Source organism: Ammospiza caudacuta, chromosome Z, assembly GCF_027887145.1.
Source record: "Ammospiza caudacuta isolate bAmmCau1 chromosome Z, bAmmCau1.pri, whole genome shotgun sequence".
In the NCBI taxonomy this organism is placed as follows: Eukaryota; Metazoa; Chordata; class Aves; order Passeriformes; family Passerellidae; genus Ammospiza; species Ammospiza caudacuta.
Window position 1 is genome coordinate 16,761,666 of NC_080632.1, and position 21,353 is coordinate 16,783,018.

At 38.7% G+C, this 21,353-nt stretch overlaps 1 protein-coding gene across 2 annotated transcripts in view; it reads right to left on the reverse strand.

Annotated features, from left to right (window-relative positions):
• The window catches only part of SVEP1 (sushi, von Willebrand factor type A, EGF and pentraxin domain containing 1), a 118,273-nt gene that overhangs the window by 80,652 nt on the left and 16,268 nt on the right, over positions 1-21,353 (reverse strand). The window lies entirely within an intron of this gene.

A 21,353-nucleotide genomic window follows, 5' to 3' on the forward strand; every position in this document is an offset into this window, starting at 1 on the left:
TAATCATAGCAACTACTGCTTGAGGCCTTTGCACTCATTTACATTGCATTTCATATTATTAATTCTGTGCAACTGCACACACAGGCTTTAAAAACATACAGGTGACGTTTTTCTAAGGCAGAGAAAATGCACAGGGAAAAGGCACCTCTCACCAGAGAACTTCAGATGGGTTTGATAGCTCTAAACCTTACTGCTCTCTGCCTTGAATTCTTGTCTTCAGGAAATCACTGTAATTATTTGTGTTTCTTTCACAAGACGTGTGAATTAGGGGAGTGACTAATCAACAAGACAACACAGCAACTGCTGCTAAAGTGAAATTTTGATTGACCAGATTACCGCTTGAAACGCAAAGACACTTGTGCTGAAAAATGTAACTGCTAATGAAAAGTTCAGGAAATATTCTATTATGCAATAGGAACACTGAAACCTGGCCAAAAAACTCTCACTCCATTAACTTAATTGTCAGCAAAATGGCCACATTTTCTCCTTCAGACTGCAGGTCAGGCCCTGTCATTCTCCCCTCAGCCAATTGGTACCATTTGATGCAGCTCTGAATGGGATGAAGAACAGTACAACCACAACCAGGCTCCAGTGACTCCCTCCTTACACAGTTAGGTGTGCCTTGCTTGTGGAATTGGTCTCTCCTACGGAGCTGTATTTACTGGAGCTCAGATATTCTGGCAGTACCAACCTCCTCTTTGGTAGCTATAAGACCAACTTGGTCTATTCTCAGACTTGGATGCAAAGATACTCTGCCTCTTGTCTTCCTAATTAAAACCTACTGCTTTCTAGGCAACTGGAAAAAAAAACAAACCAAACCAAAAAAACAAAGGCAAAAGAAAATCCATTCTCCTTTCTCCTCACCTGTCATGAGAGAATTTACTTACATAAGCCAATTTTTGTGGAATATACCCCCCCAAAAAATCAGCCAATATGAACAGGTGGCACTTTCCAGAAGGAGGATGATTTTTTGGATACCTTCCAGAGAAAATACTTTTGTTGGTTTTTCAAAAAACTTTGAGTGGTTTTTTTGAAGAAAGCAATGAGTGGCTTCCAGTTAAGGGGCAGTTTTGGGTGCTGAAATTGGATTCACTAATTTGTATTTTAAACACACTTTTAAGGAGACAATGACAATGCCTATTCAGTAAGAGATATAAATACAAAAGAAAGCAATTCAGGAATGAAATAGGCAGAAAAATCCAATCTGATTTAGAGAAGGGATTTTTTAATTTTTGTTTTGGGATTTTCAGAAAAGTATTGGGAAAAAAAGTCCCTTTCATATAATTCACCTGTTCTTCCCATCCAAGACAATCTTTTTGGACTTCTGTTTCTATCCTTTGTTCTGTGCAGAAATTCCCATCTTGGACATCACATGTCTCCGAAATAATCTCTCCTGCTTTAGATGATGAGAGTATCAGAGGCATTGCTCTGAAATCTCTGAAATATTTCCATCTGGCACTTTGTGAAGGTCTCTGTGCATCCTTTTTAAAACTGTATCCAGCACAAAGTGATGAAGTGCATCCAAGAGGACACAGGAAAGAGTGTAAATTAAGCATCACAGGGGACCTGCTCTGTGACAGAGATGCCCTCCATATGCCAGTTGAAGTAAATTAGCCTCTTCTTTTCCATGTATGGCATATAAAATGACATCTAAACTATTGGTGTTCCAGTCCAAATTTTTTGGAATGGTGTTCCATTCCAAAAAATCCCCCCCATAAACCAACAAACCCTCAACCTAATTTCTCTTTTCCTTTCAACCTCACCTAAAATAAAACAGCAGCAATTTTCTCTCTGTTTTAAGAACTGTGGAATAGAAGTAATCATCCATTCTATGATGTGAACATTTCTAACAATAAACCCAGTAATTTGCTTAGAGCTTTGAATCAGTCTGGCTTTGAAGAAAATGATTAATTCTGAAATTACACTTACAATTTGCTCTTTCCAGTCAAGCAGCAGGAGGTAAATAACACTGTTAAGATCATTATTAATGTCTCTACTGAGAAAAACATGTTTTCCCAAATGTCCTCGTTCTTTATGTATGCTTCAAATGCTTATCACTGCCTTTACAGGAAGTTGAAGTATATCCTTAACTTGGCATTTGATGTGGAATTTTCTTCAAGTCTGAATCCCTGCTCATTGATCCCACATATGCCCTAGACATATTCAAACTACGAAACTCCACATGAGTTTCATTCAGAATCTTTGCCAGAAAGCACTGGCTTACAGCGACACTTCCAAGTGTGTGAGATCACACAGCCTATCCTGAGAGGTCAAAGAGATGATTTAAGAATAGAGCATAAGCACACTGTGCATTTCCATCATTTCCATGACAGTCGCAGAGGTTAGCCTGGCCACAGCTCACGTTAAAACCATCCAAAATCAGCTGTGGATGAGCAGAGCCCTGGCCATCTGCTCTGGACTGTCCGCATTTGATCCAGCTAGATGGCAGATCCATCCTAGCCAGCACTACAGCATGGCCCAAGCCCACACTCAGTGATGGATTCAAAGCTAAGACAGAGCCTAAGGGACAAACACATCTGAAGAGCACATGTGGCTCAATCCATGACTGATCATACAGCTGGGAATCTTCTAGGATCAAGCAGTGCCAAATTTCACTCTAGTCACCTGTATGCATTCAGCAACTCTGTACCAGCAAAAAACTTACTACAGGGAAAGATCATATTCTTTGGTCCTAATCTGTAAAAATAAATTTTTTTTCAAGGTTTGGTTCCCTTTCCAGCAATGTCCAGGTGTAAAAAGCCTCAAAACAGTGTGTGAATAAACCCATTGTAAATAAGCATCATTTTAGCACTATCAAGAATAACAAAAAGAGGCAAGAATTTAAAAATGGGAAAACAGTTTTAACAGTATCAGTCTTTAAAGAAGAAGAAACTCATATGAACATTGCAAACATGATTTTGAAAACAAAAGATGTGAATTTCTATATATGTGAACCATGTTGTTCTCTGCCCATAAGCAAGGAGAGGAGCAAGGAATTGCTTTTTGTTTAATGTAATTCTCCTCTTGAGACCAGAATAGTGAACACTGAGCTACACAAGAGGATTACCTCTTTGTTGGAATATATCTGGAAGCAGAGATTAATGTGTGAACTTGAAAAAGTACAAGGCCCAAATTCCCCAAGCACAAAAAGACGAGTCATATTGAAGTTGTCATCAACAACCTGCTTTCATAAAAGGGTAGATATTCATCAACAATTCACATGCATATTCTACTGTCTATACTAAGGACAGTGCACTGAATTTCTGACCAGAAATGAAAATGAAGGAATACATGGTTACTTCAGCATGCCTCCTGCCTTTTCCTCCTCACACATGCTCTCCTAGGGTGTATAACTGACTGAAAAATTGTAAGAAAATCGAGCATGTCTCTTCTGGTTTTGAACATTACTGGGCCTGATGACATGTTGGGCCACCAATAGAATGCACTTTCTTACTTATACTTAAGTTGCACATAGAAAAGAAATCACTAGAAAAGAAATATGAGAGGGGTTTGCTAGAATCAAAGACCCACAGGACAGACATAAAAACATTTCAGTCAACTAACCATACTGACAGCACACCTATATGTCAACATGTTGTTTGAAGATAAACAGTGAACATGGAATGTTAGAAAAGACTATTTAAAAAAGTAAAGAATAGACTTCTAAATTCAGTGGGAATTTTATTCTGCCTTCCTACAATTATGAAATAACTGACATTTTAATCTTTATGCTAGAATTTGCTATTGCAAAAGTGAAAACAAAAACAAAGGTTTATTTCAGAGATTCATCAAACAATTCATATGTATTATGCACTTTGGCTTTTTTAAAACTGCGAATACTAAAGCCATCAGCAAAGTTAAACCAACTAGCACTGAACTCCCACAATGCATAAAGTCTCCAGTCTGGACTTAAGCAGGTGGAGATAATAGGACAAAGTGTTCATCTACTCTGTGGCATGGGATCACAATTCTTCCTCTAAGTGTACAAGTACAAATTTTAAGGATAAACATTTCTGCCTTAAAAATATAAAACTTTCAAAATCCTGGGAGAGCAGGCAAACTCAATTCCCTCTCCAACTAGTCCAGTGCTCTAAGTCACTGAAATGGAATTATTCTTCAATTATCCCAGTGTTAAGAAAGAGGCGACTCAAACTTCACGTATTTCAAAGATTGAGGGATTTTGTATTTTTCTTCAATGCATAATTTCTTCCACTAACTACCTTTACTAAGTAATCCCTGGCATGAACCGTTTTTTCCACACTATATGCTAATGAAGGATCTGATTAAGGATTTATCTTTTGTGGGATATGGCAGGAATCAGCTAGGCAATATCCTGTTCTCTTCTGCATCACTCTGAGTTCTATTGATACACAGCTACTCTGGTAACTGTAGTCTATAATTCTCACTTTTTCCTCAAAAGCGCAAAGCCTAAATGAAATGACACCTCCATGCAAATCTCCAATAGTTTTTGTAACTCAGCCTCCAAACACCTTCAATGAGGAAAGAAACCCTAGTTTGCCATTTAAGCAAGTTTTGTTTATGGTACTGTAATTATTTTTATGATATTGATTGCATGGATAGGTACTTGACAGATCTGTCCCAGAATCACAGTACAACATGGCTACCTGCTCTTACTTGGTTTCCTGGTGCCCCCTAAAAATGATGGAACCCATAGGTTACAGAATCTCCGGACACTGGACATGGAGATTTTTAATTGTGCGGATCCTAGACCTAACATGATTCCTTGTGTTTCTAGTAAATTTTTTGGAAGTTATGTGGAAGATCCACAACCAAAGCCTCAAATTAAGTCACATTTATGTCCTTGAAGAACTGCAGTCTGAAGCTGTGGGTTCTCCCTTTCACTCCTTTACTTCACCTATTATTGCTATGCATTGGCAACAGTGGGAAAAAAAAAAGAAGAAGTTGTCACTGGAGCCTTCAAGTGAGTGAAAAAAGTGCTCTGGTAGTTGTATTTGCAAATAGTCATGTATTAGATTTGCCACCATGAATAGATCTGACTATAAAACTTATTTATTTTACTAATTGGGAATTAAAATTTTAATAATTGAGGATATATGGATAAATTACAGTACAGTATCATGCTACACCTTTCTACTTTCATATCTGCCTCTCTCAACATGACAAAATACTGCATGATCAGATTCGTCTAAGAGCCAAGCACTCCCTTGCTTAGAAGCAGCAGTAGGAACAAAGGGCTGGTATGAATTTCTTTTGACAATAGCCGGCCAAATAAAATGCACTTCACAATGACAAGCCATGGTGTTATGTAGGAAATGGAGATCCCATTCCACACCAAGCAGTCAAAGACTTCTTGGGATGTCCGACAGTACCAGCATACAGTGTTGCTCATAGTGCCTCTTGCCTCCAAAACTCCTTCTGCTGCTGTTGCACACTTAGAGTGTAAGCGACCTCTGCAATGGAAGAATGTGAATTACATATGGGAGGCCACAGCTGCATGGAACTCCCCAGACCTCTGCCATCTCTGTGTATTTCACAGTGACATCTCACGGCTTTTGCTGCTACCATCTTATGAGTCCTTCTTAGCTTGGGCCAGTAGGATTACTGGCCAGAGACCATCCCGGCCTCTGAAATATATTGTACTGCGCCAGCACACAAAGATCTTTAAGCTTGCTTCTCTAAGACTTTCCACATGATGGGTCTCTATTGTAGAGATTACTTCCAGAAATTACCGCTTTTGTTGTCAGCTTTATTATCTAGGAAGATGGTTTTTCTTAAGATCTTCTGTAGGTTTGTCAGGTTGCCCACACTGTGATTATGAAATGCCTTTAGAAAGATAAGGAAAAACAAATCTAAACTTTTCACAGATGCAGTAATCTACCTTTCTGCAGTTTGCAACATGTATGATGCTTCAAAAAACCCTCAAACAAAACAACAAACAAACAACAACAACAACCAACTAAACAAAAAACCAAGGCAGGAGCATGCTAGGATTACAAAAAATAGGCAAGGAAGTGGCTTTAGTTAAACATTTGACATGTATGACTTGTACAAAGATTGCAAAGGAAAACCCTGAGCTTGCCTTTATGTGTAGGGATCAGGGAAGGATTTCTAAGTCTTAGCATGTTCTCCAGCTCTTTAATATCTCCTATTATCCCCAGCATGTGCTCTGCATTAATTTCAGATGGCATTGAACCTGCTCATCCATCTGCACTTTGTCAGTATTTTTTAAGCATCCTTCTCAAAGCAACATGATTAGCAGTTTAACAAGCTAGATGTCTCTGGTCTTATTTTATGTATTTTCCTCCATCTCCTTAGTAGTTCCACAAATTTTCTCTCAGGCAAAGGCAGCAGGCTGAAACAATCCAGAAGTTTAGCTGGCTCTACATGATACATAGGGGATGGCTCATTCAAACATTGAAGTTGAGGTTGCATACAGCAAAATTGAAATATTCCACTGCCAAGTAGTCTGCAGAATTTGCTACAACACTCTGAGATGACTTAGCTCTAGATTTTTAAGCACTTCAAACAGTCATAACAAACTTTCAGAAGAAAAAACGGTTTCTTGATAAAAATGAGAATCTTGGCTCCCCTCCCACAGGGCAGAATATGTTGCCTGGAAGGAGATGCAATCGTTGGGTGAGCATCTCATCCTGCTGCTGCGAGCATCCACAATGTGGAGAGCAATCTGCCTGCTTGAAGAATATAAGCCCAGGAGGCATCACAGCTTCTACACGTTAGGATGCCAATGAGAACCTTCTCCACAGGGAGGTCTGGCTGTGCTGAGCATCTTTGGGTAGGCTTGGGGCCAGCACATTCACACAGGATTACTGCAAAGCAACAACTCTGAATGCCAAACACGCTCCTTGGTCACAGCAGCAGTATTGACAATATAGAGGGAATGCATCTATGCTTACTTTCAAAACTTTTTTTAACAAGAAGGCCAACTATTACATGTTACAAGCAAGATGAGTGCCTTAAACAGATTCATACTTGATCCACTCTTGCATTGTAAAGACACAGAGCAGTGAGATGTATTTTATATATTTTACAATCCTAAAAACAAAGACTACTGATAGAGGTTACTAGATATACTTTTACAGGTTACTTCTCTTTTTGTTTCAAAGCATGTGTCTTACTTAAGAATGAGAAAAAAAATCCTGATTCCATGCACTGTAACTTTAAAAGAAGTCTACTTATGCTTCATTCAAACTACAAAAATCACAAGATAGATCCTGACAACTTATCTATATATAGAAGTGACATTCAGGTATTGAAGTGAAGCTCTTTGGGTTTAAGTGTCAGTGCATTTCAGACAGTTACAGGTTTGCTGCTTGCATGGACATAAAAGCCAGCCTTGGTGATTCATTGGAGGAGATGCCCAAACATATACATGCCTATCAGTGACAGATATCAGTTCATACCAGCACTTCTGATTTTTAAAACTTGAATACTGATTTATGTCCTCATGTCCCCATGTATTTATAGAAGTTATCATGCTAGAAGTGTAAAACTAATTCCAAAACTACAAAAAATTCTTTCTGGGAAATTAATTCAGTTAATATTGTTAAGTTTGTTAAGCAAATAAAGATTATGTATGAATTTATTTACATGCAAGTGAAGGGGTTTTTTTTGTCTAAAACTTCATGTAGAGTGAGACCCTTATACAAAAAGGGGAAATACAATAAATTCTGAAAATGCTTTGCTCAGAGCAGCACTGCTATACAGTAGGCTTCTCCAGACATGGTCTTTATCATAATCACAGACACACATTCCTCAGCAAACCTTGATCACTGCTGATGTGATAGCACATGCTACTCTAAATACAACTGTTCTAAGTGCCCTGGATGGCATCCTGCTATCTAAATATATAAACACGGAAAAGGAGCTTTGCCATCCTGTACTAGCTGCACTTGTTTGCCATTTTGGTATTGTTGCTGTGAAGTTGCACATTCTTTTCTAGAACAGCAAATTCAAAATACCCCAACAAACCGACTGACTGATGTAAAGAAAATTCCATTAAAGAGAATCCAAACATTTTGTTTCATTTGTGCTGCACATAGATAAGCAAACACCTGCTTGAGAGATCTAGTATCTCTCTTGTCTGAAGGCACTGGAAGCCCAGGGTTCTCTAGGCCTGGTCTAACCATTTTACCATCTATCAAATAATTCTACTTGTCTTTTCATCCTTTCACAAAAGGTTATTGGTCAAGAAGGAAAAGAGAAGGACAAGAAAAGGACATGTTTGCACCAACCTATCACTTGCCTCCCTAACAGGAAGGACTAATAATCAGCAACTAGGAGCCTAAAGAGCTAAAATTGTCCCTAGGTTAGATCCCAAGTGATGGCTGTTACATATGGAAGAGCTGAAAAGTCCACTGGGCTGTGATCTGTGCTGCTCAGCTTACTGCAGTGTGACCTAGAGGCACACACTGGGGAACAAGAAATAGACTTCCTTTATCCACAGCTTGCAAGAGGGACAACTTGGCAAGCGAGGAGTCTGAGCTGGGAAGAAAAACCCATTCTTTAACAACTAATGTGCTACACCCAGAGGAATGTGGACATAAGTGAGAATCTCCACTGCCTGCAACCCCTGGGACTCGCTGAAATTACCACAATCCAGCCAGCACTTGCTCAGCACAGCCTGCACTTTCTTCCAGAAGCAGGGAGCAGGAGTCTCATGTTACAGCTAACTCAACACATCACCTTCTCCTGGGATTGCTCAGTTTAACAAAATAAGGGAGAAGGGTTTAGAAGCTGACAAAGCATGCATCCCAATCTCCACAACACTAATAGGTTACTGCAGGGAAGAACGTGCCTGGTGGTTCAAGATCCATTTCCACTATGTTCACCAACTCAGCAACTTGAAAAATTTTGTGTTCAGTGATTCTCGGGACTTAATAGTAACCAAAAATTACTCTCTGCTCAAACTCAGTGAGCAAACTGGCTTTCCTGAGAGAAGCCAGTTGTGTAGGGAATCCAGGAGTAGTCAAGAGACATTCCCAGATTTTCTCATTCTCATTGATACAAAAATTGTAAATTTTCTCTCTGGCAAAATATGAACAGAGCCCTGTATGTTCCTGAATAATTTTGCTAGCCTAACATGAAATACTCCTTTTCTTCTGTTGTCTCCAACACCCACTCCTAACAGCTTCTGGTGCATATAATCCTGGAGTTAAAAAAAACCCAAACCAAAAAATCCCAGATACCTATTTCTGCCTTCTTTCTCTGCAGATCAGAGCAGTGCCAGTGCTCAATCACAGATGGGGAATGCAGCAAGTAAAAGTTATTATAAACAGGAAAGAGAAGCTATTTCTGCCAGACCCTCAATAAACTGTCACTACTGCATTAGGTGCCAAACTTGGCCTCATTTCCACATCCCTTATTTTTATCATTAAATATACTTTTCAACAACAGTGATTATACTCCTATTAAGTAACATTTCTGAGCACTGAAGATATAGCACATGACTATGCAGATGGAGAACATATGTCACTATTTCCATGTTTATTTACTTAGCAGCCCAGATAGGAAACAGAGCTTTTGGTTAACTTAAGACTGCTGGAGGACATGCAATGGCTCAGGCCAGTAATCAGGCCATAAAAAGTGATGGTTTTGCCAACTATTTTTTTACATATTGTGAAACTAGCCCAACTATTCCTGCATAGAGTTCAGTAAGCTGTTGTAATCCTGATGTTATAGTTCCTACTTAATTCCTGGAATCACCACTGATACTCCTGATTTACCGTGAAAAATGCCATAAATCCCACTCCTCATTCCTCAAGCAAACTCTTATGGAAACTGACAGGATTCCCTGAATTCTTTTAATATTTTCCAAATATGTATACCAAAAAAAAGTCTTGTTTATGGAAAGCCAGAGCACTGAGATAACAACTAAGTCAGTATGCTCACTACTAACTGCTGCTTGCTCAAGAAACATTTGGAAAACTGACAGCGTTTCACTTCATTTTCTCCAGTTGTCCTTGTCCCCCCCCGCCCCCATTCCTTTGCAAGATATAAAAGATGTCCTTAAGAACAGATCTGACCCTTGCTAAAGCAGTATCTGCTGCAGGAAGAGCGTCACTGCAGATCTGAATGGAAGAAAGTATTTTTAAATACTAAGTACTGTGGCTGTCAACAAAGTGAACATTACTGCTGCAAATTAAAGGGGTGAAAGATAAAACAGATTATGTTGCAGTACCTTAACCAAATATAGAGCCTCAGGCCTCAGTCTAACACAGCTTCCTTCTCTGAAGAACTGCCATTTAAAACATTTCTGAACCATGCTTTTCATCCCCCACTAGACAGCCACTCTTCAATGACCTAATTTTCTGCAATGCAGGAATCTTCCTGTAAAGAAGGAATTCCAGCGCAGTGAGTCCTACATTTCTAAGGCCCCCATCTTGCTATCAGTGTTGACAGAAAGTGCTAAAGTAGCACCTGTAAGATCCAAAGACTTTACTGAAGAGCAGTTGATTAAACCAGAATGAACCCCCCTGTGGCAGCTGCCAGAAAGGGAGCAGGGAAACACCAGAGTGAGGTTGTCTCAGGAACTGTCAGGCTCTCAACCTCTCTACACATTTAAGCAAATTGGTGCTCTGTGTCTCGCTTTTCCATCTTTTTCTCTGCTTGAAAGGCAAATTTTCCACCTTAAAAATGTAGAAGCTTGTTCTCTTTCTAAAGGGCAGTAAGATTCTTTGCATGTTTTGGGAGGAAAGGACTGCTACATTTCCAGTCCTACCTTCTCCTTTAAATACATGCTCTCCTTCTAAGCTCTTTTGCCATAAACAAGACTATACACATCTTCAGAGATGGAGAATAAGAAGGAGGGAACACTTTTAACAGCAATCTGAAGCAAAAAGGAAAAAAAAAAGGTAAGCAGTAAAAATTATTAAATCACTGCTCAATGTACCCAAGACTCAAAATTATCAAATCACAGAGTTTTAGCTAGAAAATCTATTTCTAAATAGCACTTGATTCGAAATAGTTATCTTCACAACATAATTAATGCTACCTACAAACATCCAATTTTTTCTTGAGATGGAGCCAAATTCTAAGCTAGTTGCTTCTACTTTTGCAGACTGTGAACCAGTGAGGGTGCAAGTGACATTTTATAAACTACCACATTTTATAAACTATGAATGTATAAGGCACTGCACTTTCTATTTCAATGTCGGAGGCCTCCCAAAAATTACCTTAAAATAATGAGAAAAAATCAATATCTAACATCACTGGGAGTGAAATTCAAGATGTTACAGACAGCTTTGTGAAACATCACATTCATAGACCTTGAACTTACTACCATTAATACTTGCCTGTGCTACAGCCTTGAGGCAAAAACCAGACAAGTCACAGCTGTAATCCATCACCTCCATCTGGACGGATAAGTAGGTAAAAAGAAGCAGGGGAGCAAGAAAGCAATAAGGGCCTTCTCACAGGCTCTCAGAGTGCAAAGTTGCCTTCTTGTCTGAGACAGAGGGGAAGGTGTCTAGGCAGCTGATGATAAAATGCTGTTGATGGTGAAGCACTATCAGGAGAGTGAAGACAGTAAAGAATCCTGGAGGTGCACAAAGCAAGATGCCTTGCTTCTTAAGCTGGAATTGAGGCCATACATATGCTCTTGGGGCCACAGGATAGTTTATTACTGCTTCCAGGCCAAACTCCTCTGGCACCTGGGCTGGGAGAACAATTATCATGGGTGATTTTGGGCCCTTCGCAACAAGAAAGACACTAAGGCACTGTAGTGTGGCCAAAGAAGGGTAGCAAAGATGCAAAAGGGTCTAGAGCACAAGTAGCTGAGGATGCTGGGCATGTTTGGCCTGGAGAAAAGGAGGCCTGTGGGGGGAAATTATCGCTCTCTACAACTCTCTGAAAGGAGGCTGTAGCCAGGTGGGCGTCAGCCTCTTCTAAGTAGCAAGTTATAGGATGAAAGGAAATGGCCTTGAATTGCACCAGGGGAAGTTTCAGTTGGATACTGGTAAAAAATTCTTCACCAAAAGGTTAAGAAAGTCAAACATTGGAAAAGACTGTCCAGAAAAGTGGAGTCATCAAACCTGGTGGAGGTATTACTAGTTGTGTAGGAATGGTACTTAGGGACGTGGTTGAGTGGTGGACCTGGCAATGTTAAGTTAATGGTCAGAATCAATGATCTTAGTGGTCATTTCCAACCTCAATAGTTACATGATTCTATGAGTATTGAAAAGGAGTATCACTGCTAAGTAGTGAAAAAGGTAGGCATGATGGGAACCCTCAGCTGCTGCTACACTAAAGAGACACTGGCAGAGGGTCCCTCAGTGTCCGAGGCAAGCAAGAGCCTTCTCAATTCAAATTTTGATCACACTACTTCTGTTCTCAGGGGTTTGGACTGTGAGCACAACTTGAGCTACTGGTCCACATTAAGAGCCACACATGAACGCAGCTTGGCTACTCTCACTATGAAATTAAGCGACTAATGAAAACTAAGTGTCCTTGCCTCTGTGCCATGACCTAACCAGAATGCCTACTGTGACTTGTGCCATGACCTAGCCAGAACCCCTGTGCTGCCACTGGGACAATTTTTTAGTGGTTTTGGCCCACCAGGAAGAATATGGGTGCTCATAGAAGTGCCATGTTTCAAAAAAGGTGTTGCATTTCATAAGGCATTTTGAATTTCCATTCAGAAATAAAAGAGATAGCATTTTATATATGTGTTTTACTCCTCTACAATTCACGATGACATAAAAAACGCAAATGTAGGGATTTGCAAGTGACAGCATATTTTGCTAAAAAGTTGAGGCAAAAGCTTAGATTCTAAAATAAGGGAAAAATTTGCATTTCATGTGATATTCTTTGCAAGCTGACAACAGAAATAGGCCTAAAGGATCGGAATGTGCTTAGGCATACATATTAATGCCTCTGTGAGACAAAAAATAATGCAAGTCCAAAAGAAAACACCAGCTTAAGAACATGTAACTCTTCTGGTAAATGACTATGATGCTTGGCAAGCACTACTTACATCCTGTGCTGACACCATGACTCCTCAGAACAAGGCCACTCAGCCTCCCACTTTCCTCCTTGTATTAGAAAACCTTAGTCCTGTGAACTGAGTTACCTGACTGACTTCTGCAGTATTTCACACTCCTGCAAGAAAGCCCCTCTTCCATACCTTCTTTCTTGGGACTCAGGGCACCACTGTGTCACAGGAATAACAGATACAGAAGATTCAGACAAGTTACCTACTGCATTTAAATTTCCTAAAGCACTTCCTCACTGCACTGGACTCCCCGAAGTGAGCATACACAGTGTGGCTGATGTCAGATGGACTGGTCTTGACTGCTAAGATGCGAAAGTTATTGCAGCAGGCTTTAGCAGACTGGCATTCCCATGCCTGCACAGGCTTCATGGTATGTTCTGAAGTCAGCAGGAGGGCAATGTGTGAAACAAGGCATAGATAGAGAAAACACAGTAACATGCCAGGGTTTTCTTCCAGAGCTCCAGATATTTTTATACAGGCATAAAACTCAGAATATATGTCTTTAAATTCATGTGACTTAGGGTACTCCCAGCCCATCATGTAGGTGCTTCTGTGTTCCTCCAGAATACTGCCTCTATCTCTACACAGCTTCTAATACCACCTATGTATATTTCCAGATATGAGTTGTTCTAGGGGAACACAGTTAGAATGCAGCAAGCACTTTTCTGCCATAAAACCAAAAACTGGAGCTGACATGGAGCCTGACAGTAGTCAGAGCAATGCTATACTCTCAATTAACCTATGAAGTACTAACCAATAAACAGCTTAGAGTTAATGGCAATAAGTTTTGAAAAAAGACATGTAGAAAGATGTAGAAAAGTTCTTGTACTTTATCTTTTGGAATTTTTGAGAAACAAACCACACGCCACAAGGACATGGCAAGTTTGCATGGATACTTACTAGCATTTACAAGGGAACACCATTTCTTTGAAGTTTTTTGGGGCAAAAGTTCCCCTTCCACCCCTTTTTGTGTGTGTGTTCAGAATGTTTCTTTTGATGTCAGGGGAGAAAACTCCCAGCAGATTTTTGTTAATGGCCAAGAGAAGGAGCCAGTTCTTAAACTGTTACAATAAGTGCAGGTCTGTATAAAATCAGCACATCTGCCCATATTGACACAGATGGTAGATTTTTGCCATTTCTCCATGCTTTACACTGCTTAAAACCTGCAATTTAGTCCCTAATTTTATTGTGTTTTGTTTCAAATCTTCAGGTCCAAATTGTACCTATAAGATATGGCTATAGACCATATACTAGGCTAAACCACATATTTAACTACATTATACTCTCTTCTGTAACACCAGCTTCTCAACTCCCCACCAGTCACAAGGTCCATTCATTCTTCCTATGGAATAGGAAATGACTAAAACATTTCCTATTCAATAAATTTCAGACCAGGGAGAAAAAAATTTAACTTCTCAAACTACAGTCAGGTGTTAGTTTTACTAAAACATCTGCCCTGGAATTGTTGAGTTGCTGCTCTGTCTTTGTTTTGCATGGTTACAAACTAAACCCTAGGGTTTTGGCCTGAAGATGTTTCCATTTTTATGCAGAGTCCTAATTCTGTTTTCATCAAATCACCTACAAACCCAGTAAAAAACAATTTCCTGTTTGATGAAATCAATCTGCGCTGCTGCCTTCTCATTCCCTAGGGACCGGATCACACTCCACTATGCAGTCAGCATTGTTTCAGGTTGAGAAATTTGGGCTATCTGCAGCAGATTTTAGGCTGATAGAAGAAAACATGGCAGCTTGTAAGACAATCAACCAAATATCCTGGTTGCTGAGTACTTTGCAGGTATAATCAGCTTATAATAGAATATCTATAAGCTATCTGTAACCTACATGCTGTAATTCTTCTCCAAGTTGAGTGGGCTTTTGAACCCTTTTCATCACAGTGATTTTTCCACCACATCCTTCTCACTGTCCATGGTCTTTGCTTGAGTTGTACGAGAATCTGAAGTGCTTCTGGACCCCTGTGGGTCTGAAGAAGCAGAGAATGTGGGAGAGAGCGAGATCACAACTGCAGGGGGCAGAGAGGGCTCTTCCCTGAAGCAATTGTGAAATGATCTGAGGAACCTGCCAGACATTTTCCACAGACAGCACAGAGAAGTCAGCTGGAGAGGACTGAGCCAAAGAGGGAGCAGAAAAACAATCTTAGCCCTTCCCACTATAATGTTTATGCTCTTGTGATAGTGGTAGATGAGTGAATAGACAGTAGTAGAAGAAGCCTCTATATTGCCCTTTGGATACACATCCCTTGAAAGGCTTTGCATAGATCAAAATCTGCAAACAAATAACTTAGATGTGGGTTATGACCTGATAAGCTTTGTGCATTTTTGCTTCTATGTTTTCTTCTCCCTCTGAGCAAAACAAAGGCAAGTAACAGGTCACCACCTCTGAACATTTGCAATTGCTGCAAACTGCACTTTATACACAATATTATTGCATTGGGAGAGGAGTAGATAATTTTGTTTAAAATGTTGAAAATACTTTTTCTTACAGGGAAAGCACTTTGCAATGTACACTGGCTTGGGGAGAATGAATTTCACAGCAAAACTGAAGAGAAGGAATTAAAAAAAGGAGAAAATATTCCTACACTCCATCTTAATTTGAAACTGATTCTGAGAACTAAAGTCAAATTTGTTTGACATGTGACAAATACAGTGTGTACAATCCATTAAAATCCAAGTGTAGAGACACAGGGGATGCCTGATTTTGTCACAATAGGAGTGCTGTGCTCAAGTCCAGTTAAAGGAATCATGTTTGACAAGACTTCAGGAGCAATTTATGATGCTAGAAATCCTGATGCTTATTCACAATCTCACAGGTACTAAGACTGAAACTTGTAAGTTAATTGTAGCAGAAATTACTTTATAGGAATGACTTAGGTAGTTAAATGTGAAGCTTTGGAGCCCTGAAGAGCCACCAGGAACAAAGCAGGTAATTAAAACTAATGTTGAGTATTTTAACCTCTCCTCACTTCAAAAATTAACACTTGCTTTATATTGCTATCTCATTTTATCTTGATGTACTGTTTCAAGAATTTAAATATTTTCTTCTCTAGGAGAAAACCTACAAAAAAGCTCACAGAATGATAAGTTGTCTGCTTTTAATTTGTGAGATGGTAACAGTTCAGGACCAATATGTCTACAAAAATATCCTGGCTATGTGTTTCTGAAAAGGTAGTGAAAGTAAGACTACATTACGTGATCCACAGAGGTAAACAAAGAACATTGCAGTAGAAAACTTTTGATTAAGGGTTTCAGGGGACAACTATTCCAATAAGAAGATCAGGATAAAAGAGTAAGTTGTACATCACTTTCTAATATTAATATTCCAATAAATGTATTATAGAAACACTTGTGGACTTAATAGGAAAGAGCCTGATTTAGCATAGAAACTTATTTTCTAAACCCTCAGATTACATCTAGATGGGAAGGATGGATGTTTTTGTACAGGTGTAAAATTACATCCCTGTTTTTCTGGTCTGCATATGTCAAAATTGAATCTAGGTTTTCACCTTCACCCTACAACTTCATTTGTTAAAGAAATTCCTCAGGAATGGTGCAGAAATACAGAGCAAACTTTTTCGTTGGTTTTGTTTTGGTTTTTTTAGCTTCTGGGGTTTCTTTCTCTGCCACAGTTGAGTTTAAAATTCAAGGAAGACAAGTTACATGGTACAGAGTTAGGAAAAAAAAATACCATAGAAACATTGCTACCTATATTAGCTATCGTGTTACCTACAATTTTTACTTTTGCAACAGAAGATTTATATAGTTGGTACATAAGGCGAAGAACCACTCAGTTCCAAAGACTTGATCCAGATCTCATTGATACTAGTGGAGATTTGGTAATCCACTTCAACCAGCTTGTCAAAACTATGGATATGGTGAAAACCCACCAGCAGCTTCATGTGCCATTTATTTATGTGAAAAATTTGTACCAAACTGACTGAGAAAAGATCCTTTTTTACAATTTTGCAGGTAAAGCCCCTGCAGTTAGATGTTAAAACTCATGCTTGTCTTTTTTTTCTTTTTCTTGGAGAGCTCATGGTCTGACTCTAGAGTTTGTTAAAGAGCTTTTCTGGTGGACTAAATCTTGATTTAAATTCACTGCCAGAAATGCCTCATCTTCATAAAGCGGGTTGTACAGATGGGAAACGAACTTCTTTGATGTCAGAAGTCACCTAAAATAACAACAAAACTACCGTAGGATCATGTAGCAATCTTCATCTCTATCAATCATTCACACAAAAAAAAAACAAAACAAAAAAACCCAAAAAACTCAATCAAAAGCCTCTCCTGAGATGAAGAATATGCTGACAATATATTTTAAATTTTCAATCCAAAGGAATTAACTTCTATGGTGTGCTACATTTAAAAAAATCTTGCAGCATCCAATTAAGTTTTCCCCTCAGCTTTGCTTTGCTTTCTATAGCAACAAGTAGGACAATCTCTATCTAATTTCCAGAAGCAAAGTACACAATACTGGGCTTCAGGGGACTAATTTTTAAGAAAGCAGATTTAAATGTAAAAAATCTGGAATAGCATGTCTGCATGATTCTGGATGTATTTATTTTGCACACAAAACACTTGTAAAAGCCATTTTTCTCCAGTCTTCATGAAAACAATAATTATTAATGCTTTTACATTATTGTTTTAAGACTTAAAAAGACTTTTAAAAATATAATTAACGTGCTAAACTTCTGTAGCCATGTCTATAGCATTTGTTTTTTATACCCACCTTTCTGATCCACTTTTCTTCCAGTACTCTCAGTGGAAAACCACTGGAAAACTTAGTTACTTTTCTCCTGTAGTCACCCATCATGATGTTATGCTACCCTCACTGGAAAAACACATTTACATTTCTTTTGTATTTAACCATTACGATGTCTCCTGAAACCCATAAAGAGTCACAAGATTTATAAGAAACAGAAAAAAAGACACAGAGTGTCAGGAAGGAATATTTTTGCAATTATTAATTAGGCATCGATTCATCATTACTTAGTTACAGGCATTTTGCATCCTTCCTCCTGGTTTAACTCCCTCCTCATGACAGCCAGGCATTTTGACACAGCATACTCACAATAGAACCTCTGTGTATCATCACAGATTGAAAGTCACTTTTGTGTAACAAAAGCAGATTAAATTACAAATAATGAAGTATACAAATGCATCTCATCCCCCCACAGGTTAGAGAAATGGGATCATGATTAAAGAGCAGTAAAGGGGTGAATCACAGGCTGACAGATGCTGTACACAGAGAAAGGTCTCTCTAGTACAGCTTTTCTGTCTCTACAGCAGGTGAGTCTAACTCCTAAGTCTTTCCAAACTGTTCAGGTTTTGAAAGCATTTCATTATTGCTTCATTAAGCATGTGCATTCCAACTTCCTTGCACAACTGTAATCCAAGTTATTTGAAATCATCTGATGTAAAATTTTTATTTGCTTTCTTGTTTTGGTATATCAAGATTTGCAGGATTATGTGACACAAAATACCATACTTGCAGCCATTTAACACTTTTTTCAAAGAAATGCCCTTTTTTCAATTTGTCAGTTTTTAATGGCTGCAGGTCTTACAAGGAACCCTCTTTTAGTGACAGCTGAGTTAGAAATCAAGAATATTTTTCTGATTTAGAAATTGAAAGCAAAGGAGGAGAGAGAAATCAAAACAAACTCCCACCCAGTTTCAAGATGCAGAATCAATGAATGAAAGCATAAAATAGCACTGCTTTGTGAGACAGCAAGAAAATAAGTTCTAAGGGTTTGAAAATCTGCAGTTCCATGAACTAATTCAAATCTTCAGATGCAACAGGCAAATTTAGCCCAAGATCTTACTATGCTTGAAGATATTTTCCACACTCTTTTTCACTCTCCCTTTCTTGCTTTCTTTTCCCTCCCTGTATGTCAGAATCTCAGAGTGGTGGTTCTCCTCCAGATCCGTGGCAGGCACCTGCTGAGGAGTACAGCATATGTTGTATGTGGAAGCCTTGGAGGAAGACTTGAAAACTTGGAGGAATCTTGAAAACTTAGTTAAAATTTCCAAGTACCATCTGCCAAGTTTCAAGATGGTTGGCAAGGTTTCATTTAGTCAGTAACTCCTCCAGGGTAGCTAAAGAAATACCTCCCATAGAGAAATACTGAGAAAGGGTGATTCAGCTTCCGGGGAGTGGAAGCTCCTATCAAAAGGAAGGGAGACAGGAGACAGCATGGCAGGAGAAATATTTAGTTTCCTTTGACTAGATGATTGGAGTCACCACTGGAATCAATGTTCTTCCTGTGTGACTAAGGAAAGAACTGTTAGTAGTGCATCAAACTCAAAAGCTTTTTTACTAACTAGAAAGATATCCACTTTATGAATATCAGGTTTGGTTTTGCATTCTCAACAGGAACAATCTAGAAAATCTCATGGAAAAAATGCTCAGATGAAAATTAGGTCCATAGTCCAAGAAACCACAAAATGCAAATCCTCCCTCCCTTGCTGGACCTATATACCCTCAGTTTAAAGTCTTTTCAGTAATGTGTTATGAATTAATATTTGTAAAAAAAAAAAAAAAAGAACTTTTCATATGTTTTCATGTTTCATTGGAAAGGCTCTTTAGAAATCTAATCCATGTGGTGTTTTGAAGCCAAGACTTGCCCTAGTAGCTGTGCATATAATTACTGATATGCTGCATATTCCTAAATAAAAGCTTAGGCAAGCGATTAAATATTCATGTGGATGGTGGAATTCAATAATTATATCCAAGCAGAGAGCTAAATATAAACAAAAGAATGAATAACCAGCTGAGAGAACAAGGAATTAAGTTACTTGTTCTGCCCTGTGAGCTGAACATCATCTTTATGGACACCTTGTTCTGCAAAAAATAGGGTCTACATGTTAGACAAAAGAAACTACTGGTTGAAAGACAGCAGTTTCCTAATCTCTCCAATAACAGTGGTTGTGCTTAGGAGCAACTGATGAGGTGAACATGATGGGTACTATCTTCAGTTGCATAATCTTGATCCTAGAAGGTCATCCAACCCAAGAGACCATCTAAACCAGAACTTTCTGAGGGGAGTCTTACTCAAAAAAAATTGTGAAAACAGCATATCAAAGAGCATATATAGAGCATATCAAACAGCATATAGTCTAACCCTGTAAGAAAGAGAAAAAGATACCAATGGAGATCTGAATTTTTTTTTAACTTTCCTATGAAAGGTGCAATTGATTTAAATAACTCATCTTTTATTGATGAAATGGAAGAAAGTGTCCTAATGAGAAATCACAAGATTTATTTTTGCTGCCTTCTGTGCTTTTCTTTGGTTGTCCCTAGTTTGAGCCTCAAGGAATTTGTGATCAAGGAAAAGGAGGAGAAGAAAAAGTGAAGAGTTACTCAAGAGGAGGTGCTCATGTGCTCTGCAGTACTCAGGTACTGGTTACAATCGCGTTTTTCCTCTCACTCCCTTCCTTTGCCACAGTTATCACAGATATCTCTAGCCACATGAAGTACCCAGTGTGGGCCAAGAAGTTTTGTTTGGTTTGCTTTTTAAAGCAGAGAACAGTCAGTCTGTTCTTCCTTTAGTGGCACATCAACAATACTACAAAGAGCGGGAGTGGGACACTGAATTTCCGCTTTTCAGCACAAAGCACGTGGCTCCTATTTTATTTCACAGAAGATTTCTAGGGTGTTTTCTGGTAATTATGAAAGTAAAAAACTGCAAGGATTTTTACGTGTTATTCTGATGTCTCACATTTAAAACATAAACAACAGTAAGGTTGTTTATGAAAAGCAGAGAATACAGAAAATAATCACAGAAAATAATCACAGAAAATAAACACAATAGCAAAACTAACAGATGCTACACAGAAAAGCTATTTCCCTCTTAATTCAAATTCTTTTAAAAAAGCCTTACTGTATTAGGGAAACACAGACCAGTGGAGTATCTTCAAGTTTTGCCAAAAACCCCCTAAAGATAGTCCAAATAAATCGAAGTCCTGTCACTGTAAACTTGCCACAAATCTTCCTGCACATTAGAGAATGAGGAAAAGTTAAGATGCATTCTTAAGATTCCTTATGCTTTACAAACCCACGGCTATGCTTGGATGCGAAATGTTAAAAAAAGGCTGGAATCCTTTTCAGAATAAAAGATTTCAAAATAGTCTCTTTTTCCTTTAAAGAACACATATCTGTCTGTTCAAATACAAGAGTTGAACAGAGCATACATAAAAGGTTTGAGTTTCTTAGGTCAAATTCTCCCTAAAATACATGTGTGCAACTTCAACTACCATCACATACACAGCAGATGGCTGCAATTATCAGCTTACTTGCAGTGTATTTAATACCAGACCCTTCTACAAGTTTACTCCAGAAGCACCAAGGA